This window comes from Geospiza fortis, unplaced genomic scaffold (assembly GCF_000277835.1).
Source record: "Geospiza fortis unplaced genomic scaffold, GeoFor_1.0 scaffold92, whole genome shotgun sequence".
NCBI lineage: Eukaryota > Metazoa > Chordata > Aves > Passeriformes > Thraupidae > Geospiza > Geospiza fortis.
Genome location: NW_005054389.1, coordinates 1,736,048 through 1,759,106, shown reverse-complemented (window position 1 = coordinate 1,759,106; position 23,059 = coordinate 1,736,048).

Sequence of the window (23,059 nt, the reverse complement as noted above, 5' to 3'; positions counted from 1 at the left end):
GTCTGAGTTGTTGGGCTTGGATTTAATTGCTCAGCCAAAAAAGAAAAATTTCTTTAAAGATTGAAGCTGCTGCCTTCCTTTGTATTAATAATTTGTACAGAAGTGCTGTGTGCATAGGCAAACTGCATGTTTGCTCAGTTACAGACCTGCAAGCAGGCTCAGCCTCCAGTTTAACATTTCACTGCAATCTAATGGCATGCTAATTAATAGCTAATAAGTTCCTAGTAAGTATACCAGATATTTACATTCAGACTCACTATTTTTAAAAGCTAATTACTTACAGCATTTAGAGTGGTGAAAATAAATCAAAGTCATCCCATGACACACAATTTACTTCCAGTATTTTTCAGAAAAGAGTAATTAACTTCTACTCAAAATGCGCTTGTTTGAGAGTATCATCAATATTAGGACAGCAAAAATAATAGCAAACATGAAATTCCATGGGTATCATTGCATAAGATTTATTTTACCAAATCCCTTCCCTCTCTCCCATGCAAAATTAACATTTATATTAAAACAAACAGCTGACATAGCACATTAACAGACTATGTCTTAATGTCATGCAATTAACCCTCCACTCTCATCAACAGGAATATTTATTTAGATATATACTAGAAGAATATATGTATATTAGAAGCTATATATATATTAGAAGAATAAAGCCCATGGTTCATTAATTGGTGAGGAGAAAGAAAAAAAATAAAAATTAGGAAAAGCCAAACTAAAACCAGAAAATGGCTCATCAAACCAACACACCAAGCTGAATGCCAAGGCCTCCTGTCAAGGTGCCCTGCTCACACACAACTTTCAGCTGCACCCATGGCTAACCTAGAGACTTCCAAGTTCAAATCATGGAAATGACAACTCTGCCCCTTCCCTCTCTTCCAGAGTAACCTTGATAGGCACACTCTGGACTCTGCTGTCCCCAAACAAGCCAGGAGGAGACTCACTGATCTCATCTATTGTTCCACCAATGCCCAGTACACTTACAGTTCTATTAAAATTTGACTGATGAAGAAATGCCACAATTAATCCACTTGGCAATAAGACTCTTACCCATACTGGAAGTGGATAAACAGTGCATGGGAAGTGTTCACAGACTGCACTTTTATTTTATTTATTATTGACAGGTTTTATTTGGCATTCACAGCTGATCATTACCAACAAACAAGAGACATCTGCAGCAACAACTAAAGTCATCATGAGAGACTATTCAAAAAGTGTAAGTTATGTAACTTAAACTTCATTTTTCACGTGAATGTTTAAGGGTTATATTCCTCCTGGTAGAGAATGGAATCATTCCCTGAGAGCTGCTCATGCTCTGAGTGAGCACTTCAAATCAAATGCATACGAACCACCTACAGACTAACACTATTTCAAGACTGATTTATTTTCAATATATTTTTTCCAGTCCATCAGAAGAAAACAAAACTCAAAATTTCAAGTTACCAGGCAATAGCTTGGGCTATTTAATTATGCAATGGTTATGTTTCCATGTAAAAGATCACAAACAATAAATTTCCAAGTAGCCAAGCATCAGCTCTGCTTGCAAGGTTAGGTTAAGGGCACAAGAATGCGTAAGTTGAAGCACAACTCATTCTTGTTATCATGACAGATATTTTGAACTCTCTTTCTTTTGCACATTAATTCCAGTGCTTCAGGGAAAGGCCTCCACAGGCAGAGCCTGAGCATATCTCTCCTGTTTCTGACAGAAAACAAAAACTTGCTGAAGCTCTCTTCAGGAAAACTCTAAGCTTGAGCAGTGTTTCCATCCTACAGACAACAAACATCAAATCTGCAGGCAGTGACAAGTGGCTCTTGGGCTTTGTGCTTCTATACCTATGAGGATGACTGAGCAGCTTTATACTCTCCTCCTGTATCCTCCCTCTTCTTAATCTAATTGGGAATAAAGGATGGAAAGAAACACACAGAAATGCCCCACACACCCAGTATCAGCAAGGTGCAGAGGTAGAGCAGAATTGTTACAGCAGGTGATGCCAGTAAAAACTCCCACAACCCCAGTGCAATTCTGGCCATTTATTCCACAGTCTTAATTCCTTTAAAAATGTTGTTTCCTGATTTCCAGCAGCTATTCTGCATTTCTTTAAACTAGTTTGCCAGGCACTGGAAGGGAGGAAAGGAGGAGAAGTGACAGACAGAAAAGAAAAGATATAAAAACGAGCTTCCCATCACTTTTTACTGATCAGTTCTAGATATTTATATATATATCTATCTAAATCTAAAGAAGCTTAAATGTCTGCTCATGTTAGCACAGCTCTTCACTGTGCAGATTATTCATACTCCACTTCCTGCCTTTTAATATAAATCAGTGTTTCAAAATCTTTTTCTGTTTATTAGGAAAAAAAATCCTAGCTAGAAGAAAAAAAAGGACTCCACAAAGAATCAATGGCAATCAGGACAAAAGCAAAGCCTGACCTGGTCATTGCCCATCTTCATTGATTCAAAGGAGCCATGTGTTTTAACTGCTGCTACACCCACATACAAATGACAATTATTAAACAAAGACAGCAGCTGCTTATCACAAGAGAATCTCAATCCGCTGCAAACAAAACTTCAAGCTGAAGATACGTTTTAAATGGATTAGCATACTTATAAAATACAAGTACATTCTCTTCCCCCTCTCACAGTGGTTTGTTTATTTTTAACCAAGCACTTAAAGCATGCTGCTCTTAATCAAGTTTGAGGGCGCTGTGAGATTGTGTTTTCAGGAGGACTGATGTGATTCAGGCCATGCTGTCTGGCTCAGTTGGAAGCCAAACCCAATCTGAAGAAATACAGGAAACACAAAAAGCCTTGGCCTGCCTGGCTCTCAGCTTTCAGTGTGTTACAAGACAGCATTGCTTGAAAACAAACTCAGCAATTTGATTATCAATTCACATTTAATTTCATGGTGTTCTCTAAGCAAGGGTACAAAAAAAGTCTTTTTCAGCGCAGACATTTGAAAAGTGAAACAGCTTACAGAAAAGACTCCAAGAAACATCTGAAATTCTAAATTCAGTTAGGAAAGAGGCCAAGGGATCTGTACAAACCCACTCTACCAACTTAAAGAAAAAAAGGAATATGACTTGATGAAGTAATTTTGCATGTTTAAATCTTCAAAGAATTTGATTCAACTTAAGATCTTTAACTCACCATTTTTATCTGCTAAACACAACAAAAAACCCATCAGAACCGTGACGGAATTAACCCTCTCTAGGGCTGCAGGAGCCTTGTGCTCTGTGGCAATAGAGAATGAAATAGAGAATTAAATCCTCCCAGATGTGTCACATCACCACTATTCAGGACACTGCATTATCAGTTTTTGATATTTGATTTTTTCAGATTGGACAGGTTTCTACACCCCATCCAACTGTGTATTTTTCTGTGACTGAAAGCAGAAATCAGATGGACATCTCCATAAATGTCCCATCTAAAGAGGCTCCACAGGCATATTTCCCTTCCAAATGTATAGCACTCCACATCTTTCACAGCATTTAAAAGACCCCCAGATTTTTCACCAGTTCCTTGACTGTGTACATTACATAAACCAAGAAATGTACTAATGGAGAACAAAATTTGAGACAAGTAAACAGCCTGTCATTAGCAAGGAACTGGCAGATGTTAATTTGTCTGTCACTTCTCTAAACAAATTCCAACATCAGAACAGATTCTCCATCAGTGGCTAGAAAACTTCCCTGATCCAAAGCTAACCACCTGCAGTGTTGTTCCACACCAGCAGTCCCACCTTGGTCCCTAAAAAAGCCACATCAAGCTGTGTGACAGAGGGTAATTTGATTTCTCTTCCCAATAAGAAAAAAAACCTGTGTTCAAAGCGCACAATTCTCAGATGCACTGGGATGTATGTACACAGGAACGTGGTTACTGCTCAAGGTCATTCCAGGAAGGAGCTGCAAGCTCAAACCCAGACACATGCAGGAACATGTGAAAAATGTAAACAGTCTCAACACCAGGATTTTGTTTTGACCTCTTTAGAGGTCAACTTATCCCTCGGTGCTGCTTTTTGAAAACAATCCTGCTGCAGCCTGACACTGTGCTGTGCTATACTGACCCAACAGTCATAACCTAACACACCAAGCACATCTGCAGTGAGAATCACCTCGGGACAGCATGGCAATGTTATTTAAAACATTAATGCTACCCTGAGATATCTCAGATTTCCCCAAACAGATTTGCTAGCAGATCTGCTCAAGGTACCTAATGGTGGAGGTTGCCATGGGAACACAGTACAACTACACACTTTGCCATGGCAACCAGGCCTCCCTGGAATACTAATGAGTGCCCATGGCAACGGGAAGCTAAAGACAAGATGTCTGGAGACCAAATATTTCATGTATCATTTATAACAAAAGCTATAAATATATTTGTACGCTTCCTATGTGAAATTGGATGGGTTTTGGTACCCTGCAAAACACCACATATGGGGCAGTATCTCAAAGTGTAAAAATTATGTGGCTGCAGCATAAATGGAAAATCCTATTTCAAGGCAAGGCTGCAGCTGAAGTTCAATCCCACAAAGAACAACAGAAATATCTGTATCAACACACCCCACGTGTGCATCACCCTGCACATGAACACTACTGCCAGCCCATGATCAAACAGTTACCTGCACACAATGCTTTGTCTGGGCTGGCTCCACCAAAAAGATGCTTCCTACCCAGTGCAGAACCCTGTACTGAGCATGGATCTGCTCTCCAGATGGCAGCTACTGCAGCTCGTGTTGTGCAGGCAGCAGAAAGCATTGCCTTGGTATTTCAGAAAAGGGTCATGCCAAGAGATGCTTATTTCTTTATAGAATGTTCCAGCAACTCAACCCATGAGCAGCATTTTTACATTTATTTGTTTACAGAAAAATGATGCACTATAGCAAGTTAAACATCAGAACAAAATGTTGGCATTAAAAGCGAAAAAATCATCAGTTAAGTGACATCTGGTGCCTTTTTTTTTTTTAAGGGCTTTCTCTACATGTGAATTTCAGAACACTTTCTAGATATTTTACACAGATTATCAAAGTCTAAGATATTTTCAGGCATCCTGCCAGAAACCTCCTATCATTTAAAAAAGAGGCAGCACCAGCTGGAAAGCCAGTGCTGCTTGTCCCAAAAACACTCTTGCATGATAAGTCGCACTCAGAGACAGCAAAATTTTAGGTCCCTGGGTTCACAAGTGCCAGGATTCTGCTCACACCAGCAGTGCAGAAACCAAAGGTAATAAATTCTATCTAAGACTTTTTCCTCATGTCTTATTACTTGGTTTTATTAGGCCATAAAAGTTTATTAGGCTGTAAGTCTCCTTGCATGAGCTCCTCCTCAAAAATACAAAAAATCAGGAAAGCATTAATAAGCATAAAATTTATTTTCTTCTCTCCCTCAACACCCATGATCTGTGATATGTATTTATTAGCCATCTTCCAGGTGCAAACTTCTGCATTTCTTCAATGCTAGAGCACAGAGGTCAGCACTAAGGGATAAAGAACTGTTTGGGACAGTTTGGTGATGGACTAGATGAAGGATCTTTTCCAGCTTAAATTATTCTATGATTCTATGACTATATCTGAGACGAAAGTGTTACAGAACAAATATCTCAGCAGCAGTCCAACCTAGCCTGGACTAATCACTGGCAAATCCCTCTTCTGCTTCCAAATGCTGCTGCCTGAGGCCACGATGTTCTGAACACACACACATACAAACACAATATTAAACCAACACCATCACATTCACAGTTATCAGACCAGCAAGCACTGGCCATGATCACATTTAGAGTTTTCAGTGAACTGCAATTCAGTGTTAATGGGCATGTTTGGAGAGACCTGAGGAAAAGGTGTGGGATAAAACAGCAACACAAAATGCAGGCTGTGGCCTTGGCACTGAATTTAACATCTAGTCTCTTTAAAGAGTATCCAAGGACAAAAAAAAAATTCTTATCAGGATAAATTATCACTTTTGTTTTGTAAACTTCAATTGATACAGATTAAGTCCCGAACAATAAGAGAAAAAAAAGGCAAGCTGCTTTTTTAAGTGTTCTAACACAGTGCAGATTAACACATTCAACAAAAAACTCAGCCCACAGTGGACCTTCAAACAACAAAATTTCTCAAAGAGGAGCAGAACTTGCTTTACTTTTGTGACAAACCACATCATTTACTGTTAACAATATTTTTCGTCTTGAATCTAATCTGTTTGCACAGGACTGATTCCAATTATTAATTTTCAGCTATTTTAATTCCTTTAAATACCACAGAGCCCAACACACAGCCCAGCATTTCTTCTGCCAGCAGAGAAATCCAGTTTTAACAGGAGCTGACTACAAGGACAGGAAAAGCACATTTGCATTACATTTCAAGATTACACAACAGCCTATCTAGGCATGCATGGCAAAGACTACTTTTTTATTCTAACCCTATTTTTCCAGTAATATTTTGGGTTGTCATTTATTGGTTTGGGATTTTTTCCCCAAGCTGGTATTTTTCACTCTCTCTCTTGCACTCTTCTTTCTTTGGGACTGTTTATATTATGTCAGGGGACATGACAGGTGGTTCAACAGTATCTCCTACCAAGAAAAATACAGAATTTAATTGATCTGTGGCCAGCAGGGACAATTACTACTTAGAAAAAAAGAATGCTGGAATAGGCACTGAGTGATGAACACTGGATAAGCTGTCCCAAGACAAAACAATAATTTCAGCATGACTGGGGCTGGAGAGCTGGTTGCATATCTGCATCTTATTTCCTCCCAACAGCAAATGCAGCAATATGCACACAGAAAACCAGTGCTTCATATGTGGAATGCACATGCACTGTGACAGTGATGTGATGACATCTCTGCAGCACTGTGAAAAATACAAGGACTCATCTTGTTCAGGAAGGACTGGCAGCACTGGCAATGGTGGCAGCCAGGCAAGCAAGGCAAGAACAGCAACAAGATGCCATTTGCCAAATAAACCAAATAAACTCCTCCCTACATAACTGACAATTAAAAAGGTTTCATCTCCTGGAAAATATGGGAAGTCCCATAAGTCCTATCTAAGAAATACACATTAAGATCCACTCCAGTCAGTTTGGGTTATTAGAGCCTTAAATCCTCTTAATCCTTCCCATGCTATTACTTTGTGTTTCCTTGTGGAAAAAGAAAATCAACACCTTTCTGCATAGCTTTTTTTTTCTAAATCCCTTTTCTCAGATAATATCCTTAGCTTGCAATAACCTCTCACTTCCCCCCTCAGCCCCCCACACTACAGATATTGAATAGCTGTGTTGCTTCAGAGAACAGTCATAAACATGAATGATGGCACTTGAACCTGCTAAACTGATTAAATGCTGAAAGGAAGGATCAATTACCAGAGAAAGGCAAGCTGGGGAGCCATACATAACACTGCAGACAGAACAAAGAGCTCCTACTGCCCTGACTTTGCACAATTGGTAGAGCAAAATGAAAGGAAAAGCATTTAGAAGTGCAGCTTAGGGTATCCACCTTCCACCAAGACAGGCAAGAGCAACACTCACAAATTGAAACTTCTCAGAAGAAATAGGGAGAGAAAGGAGCTACATCTTTGGGCAGAGGCAGATGTGCTTTGCTGTCTCCAATGTTTCACTCAGCATCTATCTATCTCTCCACTAGGACATGAAAAGTCTATTAGTTCTGCATTTCAGATAAAAAGCATTCATTTCCAGGAGTCCTTGTTTAAATGCATGTAAAGGAAAGCACGGGAGATAACAAACCATTCCGAATGCAGAGTTATCCCGTTCAGCAAAGCACTTCCAGATTATGCATGGGAATAGCCCTCAGGAGAAAGGCTTTCAACCACAACAGCAATCTCCTCACTTTTTTGAGATGATGTTCTGTAAAACAACAGCCAGTATAAAAAGCATAACTTTCTTTTTGAGCAGGGTCAAGAAAAAAACAAACCACACATCCACGGGGGAAAAGAAAAGAAAGAAAGGGGGAAAAGAAAAGGAAAAAATGAAAAAAAATTAAAAAGGAAAAAATGAATAAAAAATTAAAAAGGAAAAAATAAAAGAGAAAAATAAAAGAATAAAAGAAGAAATAAAAGAAAAAAAAATCCTCACAAAATCTGTCACAACCCAAAGGGAATTTCCTGACTGTTAATAGGCGCTGATGTGACTCAATCGCTCTTAGGAACAAAACCGTGCCCTCCCTGAACCCCTTGGTATAACACTTCCAACAGGCCCGTTTAACCGAGTGCGCATCTCAAACACAGGGGAGTGTCCGAAATGGAAGAACACACGGGGAGCACACGCTCCCGCACCCTGAGCGCCCCGGCAGGTTCGGCACGCTCAGGTGACAACAAGCGTGTGGCCTCGGTGCCACCTGGCGGCCACAAGCGGGGGGGCTCGGTGCCGCCTGGTGGTGGCCGCTGCGGTGACACGGCTGCTGCTGCCCCTGCAGCTGGCCCAGCCCCGGGCTGCTCCCAAAGAGCGGAGAAGGCAGCGGGCAGGGGCAGACACTGCCTGCTCGCACCAACGGGGACCTCTCTGCCACCTCTTTGCTCTGCCCAAGTGTGTGACACATCTTATTGTTCACTTCGGTGCCTACTGTGTGCCCTGTTTCGCTGAATGAATTCTTCTTTCCCCTACGCTTCTCATTCACTTCCCAGCTGTACCAGCCTCAGAGCCATTATGTAGCTAATGTTAAGAGGTGTTATCTTTTATTAAACTGACTGATAAAGGTGGGAGAAGAGAAAAGGAGAAAATCATTTCACACAAAAACCTTGTGCAGTTTCCTCTCTTCCTGACAGATTATAAAAGCCAAAGGTTATGCAAGTTTATATGAGACCTTTTCTTTTTATAACTTGAAATTACTACTGCTAAAACACTTCCACTAGAATTACTAACACCACCCACCTACAACAGCTCCAGGACTCTGGCTTCTTTTGCTTCCTCTTAGCATATGTCACCCAGCTCCAGGATGTTTGTTCTGAGGTGAGCATCTAGCATTGCCATCATAAGAGAGAAAAGTCTGCTGTGCAGCATCCCATAATATGAGTGGTATTTATTTAAAATATTACAGCTGTCCCTTGACACTGAGAGCAATGCCATGTCATTTGTAACACTCCAGGGAGTGGGTGTGGGAAGCAAGCACGGGCAGCTACAATTCAGAGCCTGCAGGGAGGCACAGAGGTGGATCTTCTTTAATGTGACTAAGAATGGAAGGGGTTTGTAGCACATGCTACAAATGCTTGATGAATAAGTTGTAAAATAGTCACAGGTAGAGGGAGAAACAGTAAAGCCAGGACTTGAAGGATAAATTTGAATTTGGTCACTCCTGTTTCTAGTTTTTTCTTCAGATCCACCAAATACTGACAAAGGTGATGAGTCATGCATGGGTTTTGATCTCTCAGTAAACTACTCACAGAAAGATGAATGTCTTGCAGGAAAATAAAAGCTAGAATGCTTCAAACAAAGTGATAAGTGTAACTAATAACTGGGACACAGTGCCCAGACTGTATTCCAGTATTTGTCTGGAAACAGATATACATCTCTGTAGCCACTCTGCATGACCTCAATCAGTGAAACGTGGCACAATTATACCATACAGTGATTGCTGGGAAGAGTGATAGAATGGGCAATTGCTTCTAGCAAATATGCAGGAAATTAAAAGTACCTTCCTTCCTCCACTCCCAAAAATGGTCTGAGTACATAGAGCAAGATTTAGAGGAAGCACTTAAGCAGCAACAATGGTAACAGGACACTGATACTGACAGCAGGCATAGAGAGAAACAGAGGGGAAAGTGTTGTGAAAGAATAAAACAAGGAACAAGCTTGATTTCTGGCAAGTAAGGGGGGAGTTACCAATGTAATTCAAAAAAGAAAATTCAGAGCTCTACAGAAAAAAAAAAAAAACACAACATCAAAAAAAAATCACCTTTATCCGAGCATTATTATAAAATAATTAAGAGATGAAAAAATCTGGAAGACAATTGTGGTAAGCACATCTTGCTGTCCCACATGGCTCTGGCAATGCAGGGCAGCACAAAGCTTTAAGAGTAGCCCAGCTAGACATCTTCTCCCTCGCTGGTCTGTGCTCTGCAGAAAGCATCAGGCCTACAGCACAGACTGAAAGCTTCCCAAATTGTGCTGAAATCTGTAATTTTGGTTTGCACCAAGCCTTACTGTACACTGGCAGAAAGGTGAAAGAACACAAGCACTCCAAATCTGCTGCTGTCTAGAAGCACTGATTTAACACACAAAACATCTGTAACTACAAACATTCGTGTTTCTTTATAGAAAGTAGTGCTCCACACATTCTCCTGCCAGAGAGGAAAGCCACACACATGGCACAAGAGCCATCACACCCAGCAGCTGTTGGATGTTCCCCAGCTCTGTTCCCTGGTTTTGACATGGGTTCAGAGCCTTCTATGTCATTTAAAGCTCTTGGTCATAATCAGAAGCTTTACAAGCCTTTCCACAGACCTTCCCATGGTTTTGAGAAAACATCTTCCAACTAAAAAATGGCACAGAAGACTAGAGTCAACATGTTTTAACTACACCATTAACAGGTTACAAATGAAACACTCTCTCTCTGATCACCTTTGCTATTCCCACTCCCACCCCCCACTCCCAATAAAGGCAATGGCAAATCACCATTAGCAAATTGATTAAACAAGTAAATTTACAAATTTAGTCAGGTCACTAGGGAGGACTGACTTCTTACCATGAAGGTTAAAAATACAACACCCAGGGTGATTATGCAGTAAGCTTTGTTGCTGTGATCGTGCAGCACATACCAGACAGAGGGCTGAATGTCTAAAAGCACAAGGACGGGTGATGAACATTAGTACCTTAGGAGCAATTCCACATCCCTGCCTCTGTAAAAGTGTCCTTGCTGGTTGCCATTCCCCAAGACCTTTCACATTTCTAAATCCCATGGTATAAGACTATTCTCTACCACATAATTATTCTCTCCAATATGTTTTTAAACTACAAACCCCATTCAGTGCAGACCACTACAGGTTGGTGTGATGACCCTTGAAGTAGTAATTTTTAAGTATTATGAAGTCTAAACCCAAAATGTTCTGCCTTAGTGTCTCATGGTTCACTAAATAAACACCATTTTACTGCACTGTACACGGAGAACACTGTACTTGCTATTGATGTTGTGCTATCACAGTTGGAAGCATGAAAATATAAGCTTAGCAGGACAGGCACCTTTTCCTACTGCTGCCATTAGTATTGCCCCTAGTAACAAGTATTAGAGAACCCAAGTTTTGCATTAAGTAATTGAGTTGTATAGTTTCTTCATATTTTATCAGTGGGCAGGATCCTGGAGGATCTAATGAGAAATTTCCTGTTCTGGAAAAAACCTCTAGTGAAGTTTCCATGCATTTAGTAATGTCCTTCCTTCTAGGAGAAAAAAAGTGTCAATCACCACATGAACAAATTTCCTGCAGAGAACTGATATAATCTGTGGTGATGATGTACAAGCAAATGCTTATGAGTATTGGGAAAATAATTTCAAAATGCACAAGTTAAATACTACTTCTAGCAAAATGAAGTTCTCTGAATAACAATATCATTGATGCAATTCATAGCCCTTACAAGAGAGGAATATGGGTTTGGGTATATGAATTGATATATATTGCACATAGCAGGACTAAGCTCAGTCATGACCATTATGAAACGTGAAATTTTTTTTATTTCACAATTCTAAGAGCCTTCTCATACTAAACCAACAACCTTGGTTTTGCAACAGCATTGCAAAACAACAACAGCTAACCTCCAGGCTAATAGTCAAGACACTGAAGGATCATTGACATTTGGAGTTTTGGGAAGCTGGAAGACCTTTCAGTACTTCCATGAAGAACTGCTGTGAGAATTGAGAGCACCATAGAAGCCACCACCACCAGATATTCATGCAGCCAACTCTCTAACCAAATTTCTTAGCATGTTTGAACAACAAAAACCAATTATATAAAATACTTATATTTGGGGACTAGACCAAGATCTAAATATACCCCTAAATCTATAGGTCAGGTTTCACATAAAAGTTATGAGTTAAGTACAAAGAGTAATTTATTTATTTTCTGTTTATAAAAAGTAACACACAAAACAAAATGCAGGCTGCAAATCTATCAGTTCAGATCCTACACAAATAGTGGCACAGAAAAATCATCATTCCTTACTTTCATATCATACATATTAACTACTGGAATACTTTTAAACTGTACATAACATGACACGTGAACATACATGTTATGAAATATGGCATATAATTAGCCTGAGTGTCTTCAGCCACCATCCTTATGCTCGTGTCTATGCAGAGACGCCGTTCTGCACACCACAGTGTTCTGATCCAATACTACCGTTTTAATACATCACTTACTTAGAACTTACTGTAAAAGGAAAGTGGTTTTCTTCCTCATTCTTTCCTGAATGCTTCACATGCCCTTTATATAGTCAAAACCATGTTTATTTTAAGGACAAATAATGCAAAACTACCCTTCTTCCCTATGCACTCGCCCAGGGAGCTCAGGTTCAGACTCAATGAAAGCAGACTCTGCCACACCCACTGCTTCAGCACTAGGCTATTATTCAATTGGTTTTTTTAGGACTGAACTCAGAAATTGTAAATAAAAGTTAAAATCCAAAGTACCCACCCCTCTGTTTTTCTACTATATAGCTTTTTCCAAGTGGTTGGAAAGATGACAAAGGTAATTGCAATGAAGATGGTGCCTAGAGAGTCTGTAAGGCTACAGAGAACTAAAACCCAGGCTATGGGCAAAGTTAATGAACTTTTTAAGATATTAGATAATTAGATGAGAATTTGAAGAATACTTAAAATGAGTACAGAAGTGTCCATTCAATAGAAAGGCTATCAATACAATTTAAAATGATCACTTAACCAAGTAACTAAATTTTGGCATCATCTTGATCTTCCAGGTAGATCTAGCATGGACTGGCCTTACGCAAACTGGTCACTTCAGTTTGTAAAAAGTAAACAGCTGGGAGACTGAATAAGTGAATGGAACTGAAATTGCCAGAGGCAGAAACTCTTACCGTAAGTTGTTTGTAAGTTACAACAAGAATGTATACCTAAAAGGCAAGAAGAAACTCTTGTCCTTTCTAAAACCATATGGAGAAAACAAGAAATGCCTTTTTATGAAAATATCTTTGGTTGTAGAACATTCTTCTGGTTAATTTACCCTTCTCCTCAACAAACAGACACATACCATAATCAAAATATCACAAAGAAATAAAGAAAAAGAAAGAGAGCAGGCAGAAATTGGCAGGGAAATGCAACCATCAGAAAGCCCCAGGAGCTGTCCCCCAGACACTTGTTCCAAAGCCTGGCAGCTCCTGAGATAAGGAGGTCTGGAGACCACAGGCAGGACTGCCTCAGGTCCTACAGTGCCAGAGCTACTGGAAGACCACTCCACAGGTAGGACCATGAAGATCCCATGATTGTGTTTTTTAAACTTTTTAGGACTGCCTGCCTATGTCACAACACTATTTTTGTAAGGATGAGAAATGTATACCTGTTGGGCACACGGTCCTACTAACTATATAACACAAAGGGAACAAAAAAAACTCTTGGGTTTTTTTAAAACATTCCACATCTTTGAACAGTTTCCAAACTGGATCTCAGTTTCATTTTTGGTAAACTTTAACAAAGGTTGGTGGCAAAGCTGTTTAATGGGCATGTGACACAATTAAGCAAGTCATTTTGTAAGCACTGGAACTTACCCTGCCTGCTCCCCAGCCCAGCTTAGATTCTTTGCTGTGTGGTAACACAGCTAAGCCCACACTACAGTGCATGAACTGGGAATGTGAATTTGTCTGTGCACCTATTTTCAAGAAGCTTGTGCAAAACTAGCTTTGAACTATTTCTGCTCTGTCAAACTTAATCAGCAGCAGCCAAGAAGTTCAAAATGTCTTGAGAGTCAGTAGAGAGATACTGACAGAAAGGATTACCAGTGCAGGAAAAGCCAGATGAAAAGTACATTGTCTCACCAAAAACATTCTGTCAGCTCATTGCAGAGTTATGTATTTAATAGGTCATACAGTGACACGCTTGGCAGATGAAACTATATAAATTATTTGCCTGGGATCTTTGTCTTCTCAACCAGCTATCCCCAGATGATTACATTCTGTTAGCAGAGCCACCATGGGCAGTTTCAGGACTCAGACTTCTTCCCATACTTGGCTCTGCTCACAACTTCTGCCTTACTTCTTGCAGCTGTCAGCTCCTGCTGGAGTTCTAACCAGCCAGCAGAGGCTGTGAAAATGAGAAATAGGACAGCAGGTCGCAGTAACTCAGCATTCTGTGCCCTCCTCTCTCCTCCTGCTCTCAGCAGAGGCGCCTCTGTCTGTGCCTGCTGCCTTCCCAGCCCAGCTGATGACAGCAGCCAGATGAACTGGAGGGAGCTGTGGGAAACAGCAAATCAGCTGGAAACAGGCAACAGGAATGGAAGCAGACACCAGGGTGGTTCAGAGCTTTCCCTCATGGACCTCCCTGCATGTGAGCTATGCTGTCACCAAAGCTCTTCAGACCTGTTCAGCTTCAGCCTCTGTGGGGCACTGGGCAAGTGAAAGAGCTTTGCATATCAGATCCCATGCACTGATGCTAAACCCAGCCACGGATTGATCTAATCTTGTAGCTAAATCAATTAAATGCAAGTGAAAATGAAATAATAGCTCCCCTTTGACCAAATGCAGAAGTTTAAATAGCTACAAATCACACCCTTCCTCCAATACCTTCCCTGCTTTCCCAAAACATTCCAACAGCATAAACTGTTTATACTTCAGAGGCAAGTGCATACAATAGGCATAGAGCTTGTTTCCAACACAGTAGAGAAATAATTACACTGAACTTTTTACCTCCCACCTGCAATTCCTCCCCAAAAGAAACAATTGCAAGGCTAAACAATGATTTAGCTGAATGTTGACACTGTGGTTCAACAACCTCCATAGTGCTCACATGAAACAATTTTTATGCATCCCCAATAACCAACAAAACCCACAGCAGCAAAAAACAATAAAAGGAATATGTAATTTCCTAATCCTGAAGCTGTTAAACCTTTGAAAATATGTATGCTTTGGGGGAAAAGAGGCAAGTTCTTTTCTTTCATCCTCCAGTGGAGAGATTCTCATAATAAAAAAGGAATTTATCACACCTAAAATACTCAGCTGAGCCAAGCTTCCTTACAGTAACTGATTTACAGACCTATTTTTTACCAAGTGAACCCAACACAAGATTTGTGTTTTAGTTTCAGCTTTAAGGCTTCAGTTCAGTTTTCTCCATCTTGCACTGAGTCTTCCAGGAAGACTCTGACTCATTCACAACAGTGCTACTGATTTCTGCCTCTCATGCAGGACTACATGCCTGGTCTGAACAATAATTCATCAGGCACTACACTCCAATAGAAAGTTTAAATACATCCAGGAATTGTCCTGAAATACAGTCAAAAGCAAGAAAAACAGCACAATATTAGTATAAATTGGGTAGAAATTCTTTTACTCTCCCTTTTTTGCCAGGGAGTAAACAAAAATGTTGCAGTGAAGGGCACTGCAGTGGAAGGGTAGAAAGTCATCCAGACTTCATTAATTTCAGTGTAAAATTAAACATTCAGTCCTGACACTAAATAGCCATTCAGGAAGCAAAGTAGTAAACTTGGATCACAAAATCAGGTTAAAAAAAGCACCAGCTCCAAGGAGGCAGTTATCCTGTAATTTTTTGTGGTTTTCCCTAAAGACTGAGTCCTGCAAAATGCTTGTGGCTCTGCAGTTGATATTTCATAATTGATTTCTTATAGGCAAGAAATCACGATCATTGAATCTATGTATGAAAATATAGCCCAACTCTCCAGAAGAAATTAGCCTGCAAATAAAACTGAAAAGAAAAATAAAGCTTACAGAATTTTCTTAGCTCAGAAGGTCTTCAGTGTATAGGACTGCTCACACAGGTCCTGAAATAACTTATTCCATCCCCCACCCTCAGGGACCTCACAGTTCTGCAGGACACAATTTCAGTCCACAGTTTATTAACATTATGAACTGACCAGCACAGAATATGCTTTTCAAATCTGTCTGCTTGCTCACTTTCTCAAAAGAATGAACCCCAAAATCTTGTGACTAAAAGGCATCAGATTATCCCAAATAAAATAATGAGAAGGTGGAAACTGTTGGCAAGTATAGAAATGCACAGATTTTATGTTTTTCTTCCATAAAAGCTGATTTTTGGAAGTCTGACTTGACAAAAGCATGCACGGTATTTATTAATTTGTATCACTTGTGATTCCCAAAATGCCCTTTTGTGCAGCTGTTGGAGGGAACTCTAAGCACTATTTGTAAGTAGATTAAATGCAATGAAAAACAAACCAGATCTAATTTGGGAAGATCCACAGTCAAACATCTTAAGGCCAAACTATTAATTTAAGATAAAGCAGCTGTTACCATCTTTGCAGTTCTTATGCCAAAATACTCCCCATTTCTCAATTAAGGAACTTTCTCTCACTTATTTATAAATATATCACTTTTCAGATTCTGTGGCCTCTGGAGCAAGCCAATTTCCAGTTTTCTTTTATTCTTGGAGTGGCAAAAACCCCTTTTACAGAAAAATAAAAGAAACTAAAAAACCCCTACAACAGCTCTAAAGAAAAAAGGCCTCATTTATTCTCTCACTTCAAGATATACACTACAAATTGAGTATAACCACTTATGCCAAAACTTAGGGATTACAGCCCCTTCTTTGGCAAGTTATTTGACTAAAATATTTTTAGCTTTTTTTTTAAGTTGGCATTCACCAGTGAATGTGCTGAGTTGTTTTTCTCACTAATTCAAATAATCACACTCTCCATTGACTACAAAAACGTGCAAGTCTTTCTTCAGGTTCTCCTTCCACAGTTCTTCCTTCTCTATTTATTCACCAAGAAAATGCTTGAGAGTTGCCAATACCAACATGACTAGTGTTCTTTTGTCTGGTAACACTACAGAAATAATAAGATGACACAAGGAAACATTTTATTTTGTTTTTCTTGTCCTGATGGCATAGAGTAAAACTACTTATTTTGAGCAAAGGACACAGTTTTGGATACACACTGGGGAGGAATGCTGTACAAGATTACAGCGCGCTGAAAACAACTCAATTTCTATTTCCACCATTGCACAAAGATACAAACTACAGAAGAAACCCCCTCACACACACAAAAGTAAACAGACGCACTTCTAACTACACTAGAGGAAGAGTGTGAAGGGCAAGAAGTCTTGGGAAAAAAAGGCTTAAATTATTTAGGCAGGCATACAGGAGAAGGTCAGTTTGTGAAAAGAGGTAAAACCTGCTTATCCAGGGATATCAACAGCCATGGGGCAAAGAGGCAAAGGAGGGAATTCCCATCACAGGACATGATCCCATGCCCTACCCTATACCAGGTCCTGAATCAGGGAGGCTCTCAGTGCACAGCAGAATTTTTTTCTCTGCTTGTTCTCTGATTGTTCACTTCAGGCTGCCTAAATTCAAACACTGTTGAGACAGAGGGAGAAGGAAAGATGCAAGCCTCCATCCCAACCCCTGTGCATGATTAAAAATTTAAAAGTACTCAAAAAAATCTCATTTCAACAAGAACATATCACAATGAAGATATCTACAGTAGAAGAACATTAAGTTAAATCTCATGCACATGTTGACTACTACTTTAAATGACAGGCTTTCAGTTACAGAAATCAGGAGAATGCAGAAACCCATAGATTGTTCCTCAGAGACCTTGAGAAGTGTTGCTGCCTCTATGACAGTGCAGAATACCCATTGTTGAGTCGATTTGAAACTGATCTCTTCCTAAAAGCCATGTTTAAGACAACCCCTGATCACAGGAATTTACAGAAACCACCTGAGCTCACTCAGCTCTCAGACCAGGCAGCCTCAGAGCCCAGCACTGAGAGTAAGGCCTGCACTAACCAGAGTCATCATCAAAATCCTTCTGAGGAATAGAACAAAAATACACAACCTAAACATAAAAAACAAGCAGCCCAGTCTGCCCTGACATCATGCCACAGTGAACTTCAGAGGATGAACCTGAGCTGTTCGTGACCATGAACACCATTTTCTGCTGGCTGGGGTAATTTGTGTCCTTAAACACCCTGAAGTCATTTGTTTAGAACATAACTGATGTTCATGTCCTAAGAGCAGTGGAAAATCTGTCAAAATTAGCACAGTCCTGGACAGTTTACAATTCCTACCAAAACCAGACATCCTGAAAGGATGGAAGAAGATATAACATGCCAAAAGCATTTGTTTACATTGATACTCACCAGTAAGTATTGGGGTGGAAGGAGATAAGCAATGAGAAGGGAAAGAACACCTAAGATATTTGAAGCTTATATAGTTAAAAGATTTCCTGACAAGAACCTGAGCAAAAGTCCCCAAACATTATATATGTTCTGAATGTAAAGACTTATTTTCACTTGTTCACTTCAGCACAGGAGAAAAACCATCTGTATACAAATGCAAGTTAAAGAACTTTCTGCCAGTCCTAACACACCATGAAATCCGTTTCTTCCATTTCAAACCATTTTACTACAATTTAGGGAAGATTATTATTACAATGTTACCCTCTTGAATTTCTTTTTTTCTACTGAGTGTGCAGTTTTCTACTTGGCTAATCACATAGACATGATTATGAAACAAAAATATACACTTCACTGAGTCTGAGCAGGGAGCTCATTTATTAGAAGTTAGTCATGCCAAAGAAATTAAAGCAGATAAATGGAGTTTTACTGCTGACTAGCATCAAAACAACATCAATTTTCACACAGGGTTTTTTCTCCCCAAGCTGTGGCAGGGGATAGAGAAATGAGAAAAATTATTGCAGCACTGTACTTATTTAACAATTGTTATTTAGATTAATGGTTGTTTATGGCAATCATTATTTAAAGATAAACTACAATATTTCATAATGAATGAATGAGTTTGAATGCAGATTAAAATGTCCTTATACCACTTTAAGATATACATTAAAAAAGATTAAGCAATTGCTACCTAATTTCTTTGCTCTTAATTGATTTAACTGGTAATAAAATGAAACAAATCTCTGGATCCATTTTCAAATTAAACTAAATTTTTACAACCAGCAGTTGCAAAAGTGGCCATTCCATCTTTAACAAAAGCATTTGCTCATGATTAGATATTCCAGTGAGTTCTGCACACTTGGCCCCAGATATTCCAGTGAGTTCTGCACACTTGGTCCCATCCACTTACTGCACCCAGAGATGTGCTGTGCATTTCTTCATCTTAAATTCTCACATCCTTACATCCTCACATCAGGCTGGGCTGCCTGGTTGGTTACACAGGGCACAGTGCTAAAAACCCAAAAATGCAGTGACAGACTTTTGTGCTGACAAGTGCCAAGAGAGAAATAATCACAGTTAAAAACAGACAAGAAGAAATAAATTACAGATGAGTGATTGACAGCATTAGTGCAAATCCCCAAGAGCAGAAAATGTTTTTTCACCACACATTTTTAGGAAAAAATTTAGGCTTTAGGGGAAATCCAATATGATTCTCCGTGGTTTAGCAGTCAGAACAAGACTTCAAAGCATCCAGCAGTCCCAGAAAGCAGAGTAGGATTCAAGATCTCTCTGTAGCACTAATGGGGAAAATGAGATCTCAGAACAAAAATGAAATATTGATTTCCATTGGTGTTTGGGGTTTTGTTTGGTTTTTTTTTTCCCCTTGGAAGACAATTCAATGGGCTTGGAACACAGCTTGTTCCACTACAACAAAAGAATTACGTTTCACTAGAAACTGGGGGATTCTGAGTAAAATAAATTCTTGGATAGTCCTTCTGTAGTATTAATTACAGCCATTTATAAACAGATATTGGAACACCACAAAATCAGTTTTCAAATGGGCTTTCACTCAAACAGAGAACAACAAGCACTGCAAGTTTTACCATCATCTACCTAATCACTATGAAAAAGAACAATCAATTGATGCTGAAGTAGAGAAGGTTACTGCAATGCCAGTAGCAAAGAGAACCACTCCTGCACCCATAATCAGCTTCAGGGCTTCTATCCATGTCAGCAGGATTTTGAGCCCCAGCTTTGCTTGGCATGGTTCATTAAATCAGAGGCTGTTTTGCAATGTCCAGTTTTCTGTTCCAGATTCATTGCCATCACACACAAACACATGTACACATACAGGGAGAACACCTGCATCACACACAGCGAGAGTGATCAATAAACCTTCCATACAGCATTTGTAGGGGATGGACCTCGACAAAAGCAGCAGCTGAGCACCTGGCCCTGACAGAAGTGCTGGCAGAGGGTGAACTCAAAACTGCTGAATGGGATCACATCGCAGCAGTCACATTTTCTGTTCATCCTTTATGACAGTCCTGGGAATGTCAATTACCATTTCTTAGCTGTCCCACTATTGTTATTTTAATATATTTAGTATGAGAAAAATCAATATAATGCATGGATACATTTCCATGAAGGTCAAACTTGTTTCTACATAATACTTTAAAAAACACAGCTTATATCAGTGCTTTCCAAGGTGCTTAAAGAGTTGTGCTGAACAGTACTGTATATAATTTTAACTGATCAAAACCCTAGCAAGGGCACTCAGCAACTACTGCAGCTGGATGTGCTACACTGACATCAGCAACAACTGATATAAACAAGAACAAAGGGATTTTACATAATAAAACACAATGTTTGAGTGTTTATTTACACTACTATTGAAGTGTTTTACTGATCCTAGGGTCCTTCATGCAGAAGGCTTACCATGATTATCATGCTGAACTGCCAAAATCACCTGCAGCATTTGGAATTGGCACCAAAATAAGCAGATGACAGAATTACAGGCGTCCAAGACCATTATTTCTCTTAATTGATTTAAGTGGTAGCAAAATGAAACAAATCTCTGGATTCACTTTCAAATTAAAGTAATTTTTTACAACTAGCAGTTGCAAAAGTAGCCTTTCCACCTTTAAGAAAAGCACTTGCTCCTGATTAGATATTCCAGGGAGTTTTGCTCATCTGGCCCCATCCACTTACTGCACCCAGAGATGGAGAAATCTGAATGACACTGATTTTTGTTCCTAAATGTCACAGTCCAGTTACACATACCATGTGCCTGACTAAACAAAATTACCATACTTTGGCCTCTTTCATTACACTACACTGTGTTTAACTGTAGGGGAAACAGGGCATAAAAGAAACATTAAACATTAAATGCAGAACTTGCTCTTACTTAGGAGTATCTTTTCACTCATATTCATCTTCAGTAAAGATTATTTATAGTGGGGACATAAAACTGTTTCTGTTTCTAAACTTCTTTCTCCCTATGATTAAACTTTTGTAATAACCATATTTGGAATATGCCCTCCCAGCAGGGAATAGATCTGAGCTCAGTGTGAGGTTAATGATCTTTGTGCATTCCCTTTTCAAGCTACTCTGAGATCACTACTGAGAATTGTATTTTCCTTTGTTCCAGAGTTTGATCAAGGGAACATTGTTTGACAACGCCACATTCTTTGACAAGTTCTTTAGGAAGATGGACACATTAAAGACAAGAGAAAGAGACTGGAAGAAAGAGACATGCACTTCATCAGTGTTATGATGGTTGGAACAAATGCAACACAAAATGAAAAGCCTTTAATGGCTTCAGAGCCATGTAGTTACCTACTTGTATCACTGTAATGAGTCATTCCAAACTCCTTGTAATAACCCAGTGGAATTCATTTCCAGAACAAAGTACACATCACTTGTTTAAATTCAGCAGTTTAAATTCAGCCAAAAATTACAGTTGTTTCTATCCTGTAAAACCAAAATTCACTGTACTAGTATCACAGCAAATAGAGCACCATTATTAAAGTGGGAGATGAAGAGCCACATAAAAAATAGCATTCAAGGTGCCAACCAGGGACAAGACAGCTCTTAGAGGGCAGTAACAGAGAACACTGCCTCAAATTATGATTTCTTGGACAAAAGTTGTTTGTTTAGCTTTTTTATATCGTAGACATCCTGATGGGCACATGAATGCAAATAAAATATTAAAATATTAGTATGCCAGCAATGCAATTACTAAATCAATCACAATTTGTAATAATCATCCAAAACTGGGAGCTGGGTTATTGCCCAGATAAGAGACAGACAGAAATATGTGGAAGAGCAGTTAGAAGCAGCACAGAATTCTCCTGTCCTCTCCCACACGAGCCCAAAGGACTGATATCCACTGAGAGCTGCTGATGGTGATGGAGAGGGGCAGGAGGAATGTTAACAATCTTCCTCTTTTGACCCACATCAGCCTGAGATCACAAAGCAGCTTTGCAGGGATGGAGCCCATGAAAAGAAACACAGGCCACCCACAGGAAGGTATGCTGAGCTGACACAGACTGATGCATCTGCATTCTTCTCTTTTTTTTCCTAGACCTGTTTGATTTATGATTCAATTAGAACAGCAGACTGTATATCTTATCTTTATATTGAAGCATTGCTGTTACCCATGAGACTTGGTAAAAATTGCCTCATTTGGGACTTCCCGACCTCCTTATTGCCAGTCCCAGGCTTTTCCAACCACTAAACCAGGTGCAGGTGAACATGTCACTATTTATCATTCCCCTCCAGAAGGATGTTGCTTCCAATGAATTTCCCTAGAATGCAGGATTAGCTCCTACAAGAGGACTGCTGGAAAAGTGTATCACTCTTCAGACTTGTCCCATTGTTTCTCAATGTGTTTGGCTTGCTGCCTCTGACACCTGGGTTTCCAACACCACAGTGCTTATTTATGAAACATTACATCACAGAAATCAGAGGCAAGGCTCAACCTATTCACATAACACCTTCTGCAGCAGTGAAACCAGGTAGCAAAGCACCTGCCCTGCTGCTCCCTGCCACAACAATCCTACAGCCCCTCTCTCCCCAGCTACAGCAACAAAACATTTCTCAGAAATGTGCTGTGAGCCAAACCACCAAAATGACCAAAGGCTGCAAAGTTCAGCCTGTATCAATTGAAGGATAAAGCAAAAACTCCAAGAGCAGGAGTACCTTACTGAATTAAAATCTTCACAGAGTGATAACAGATGGAA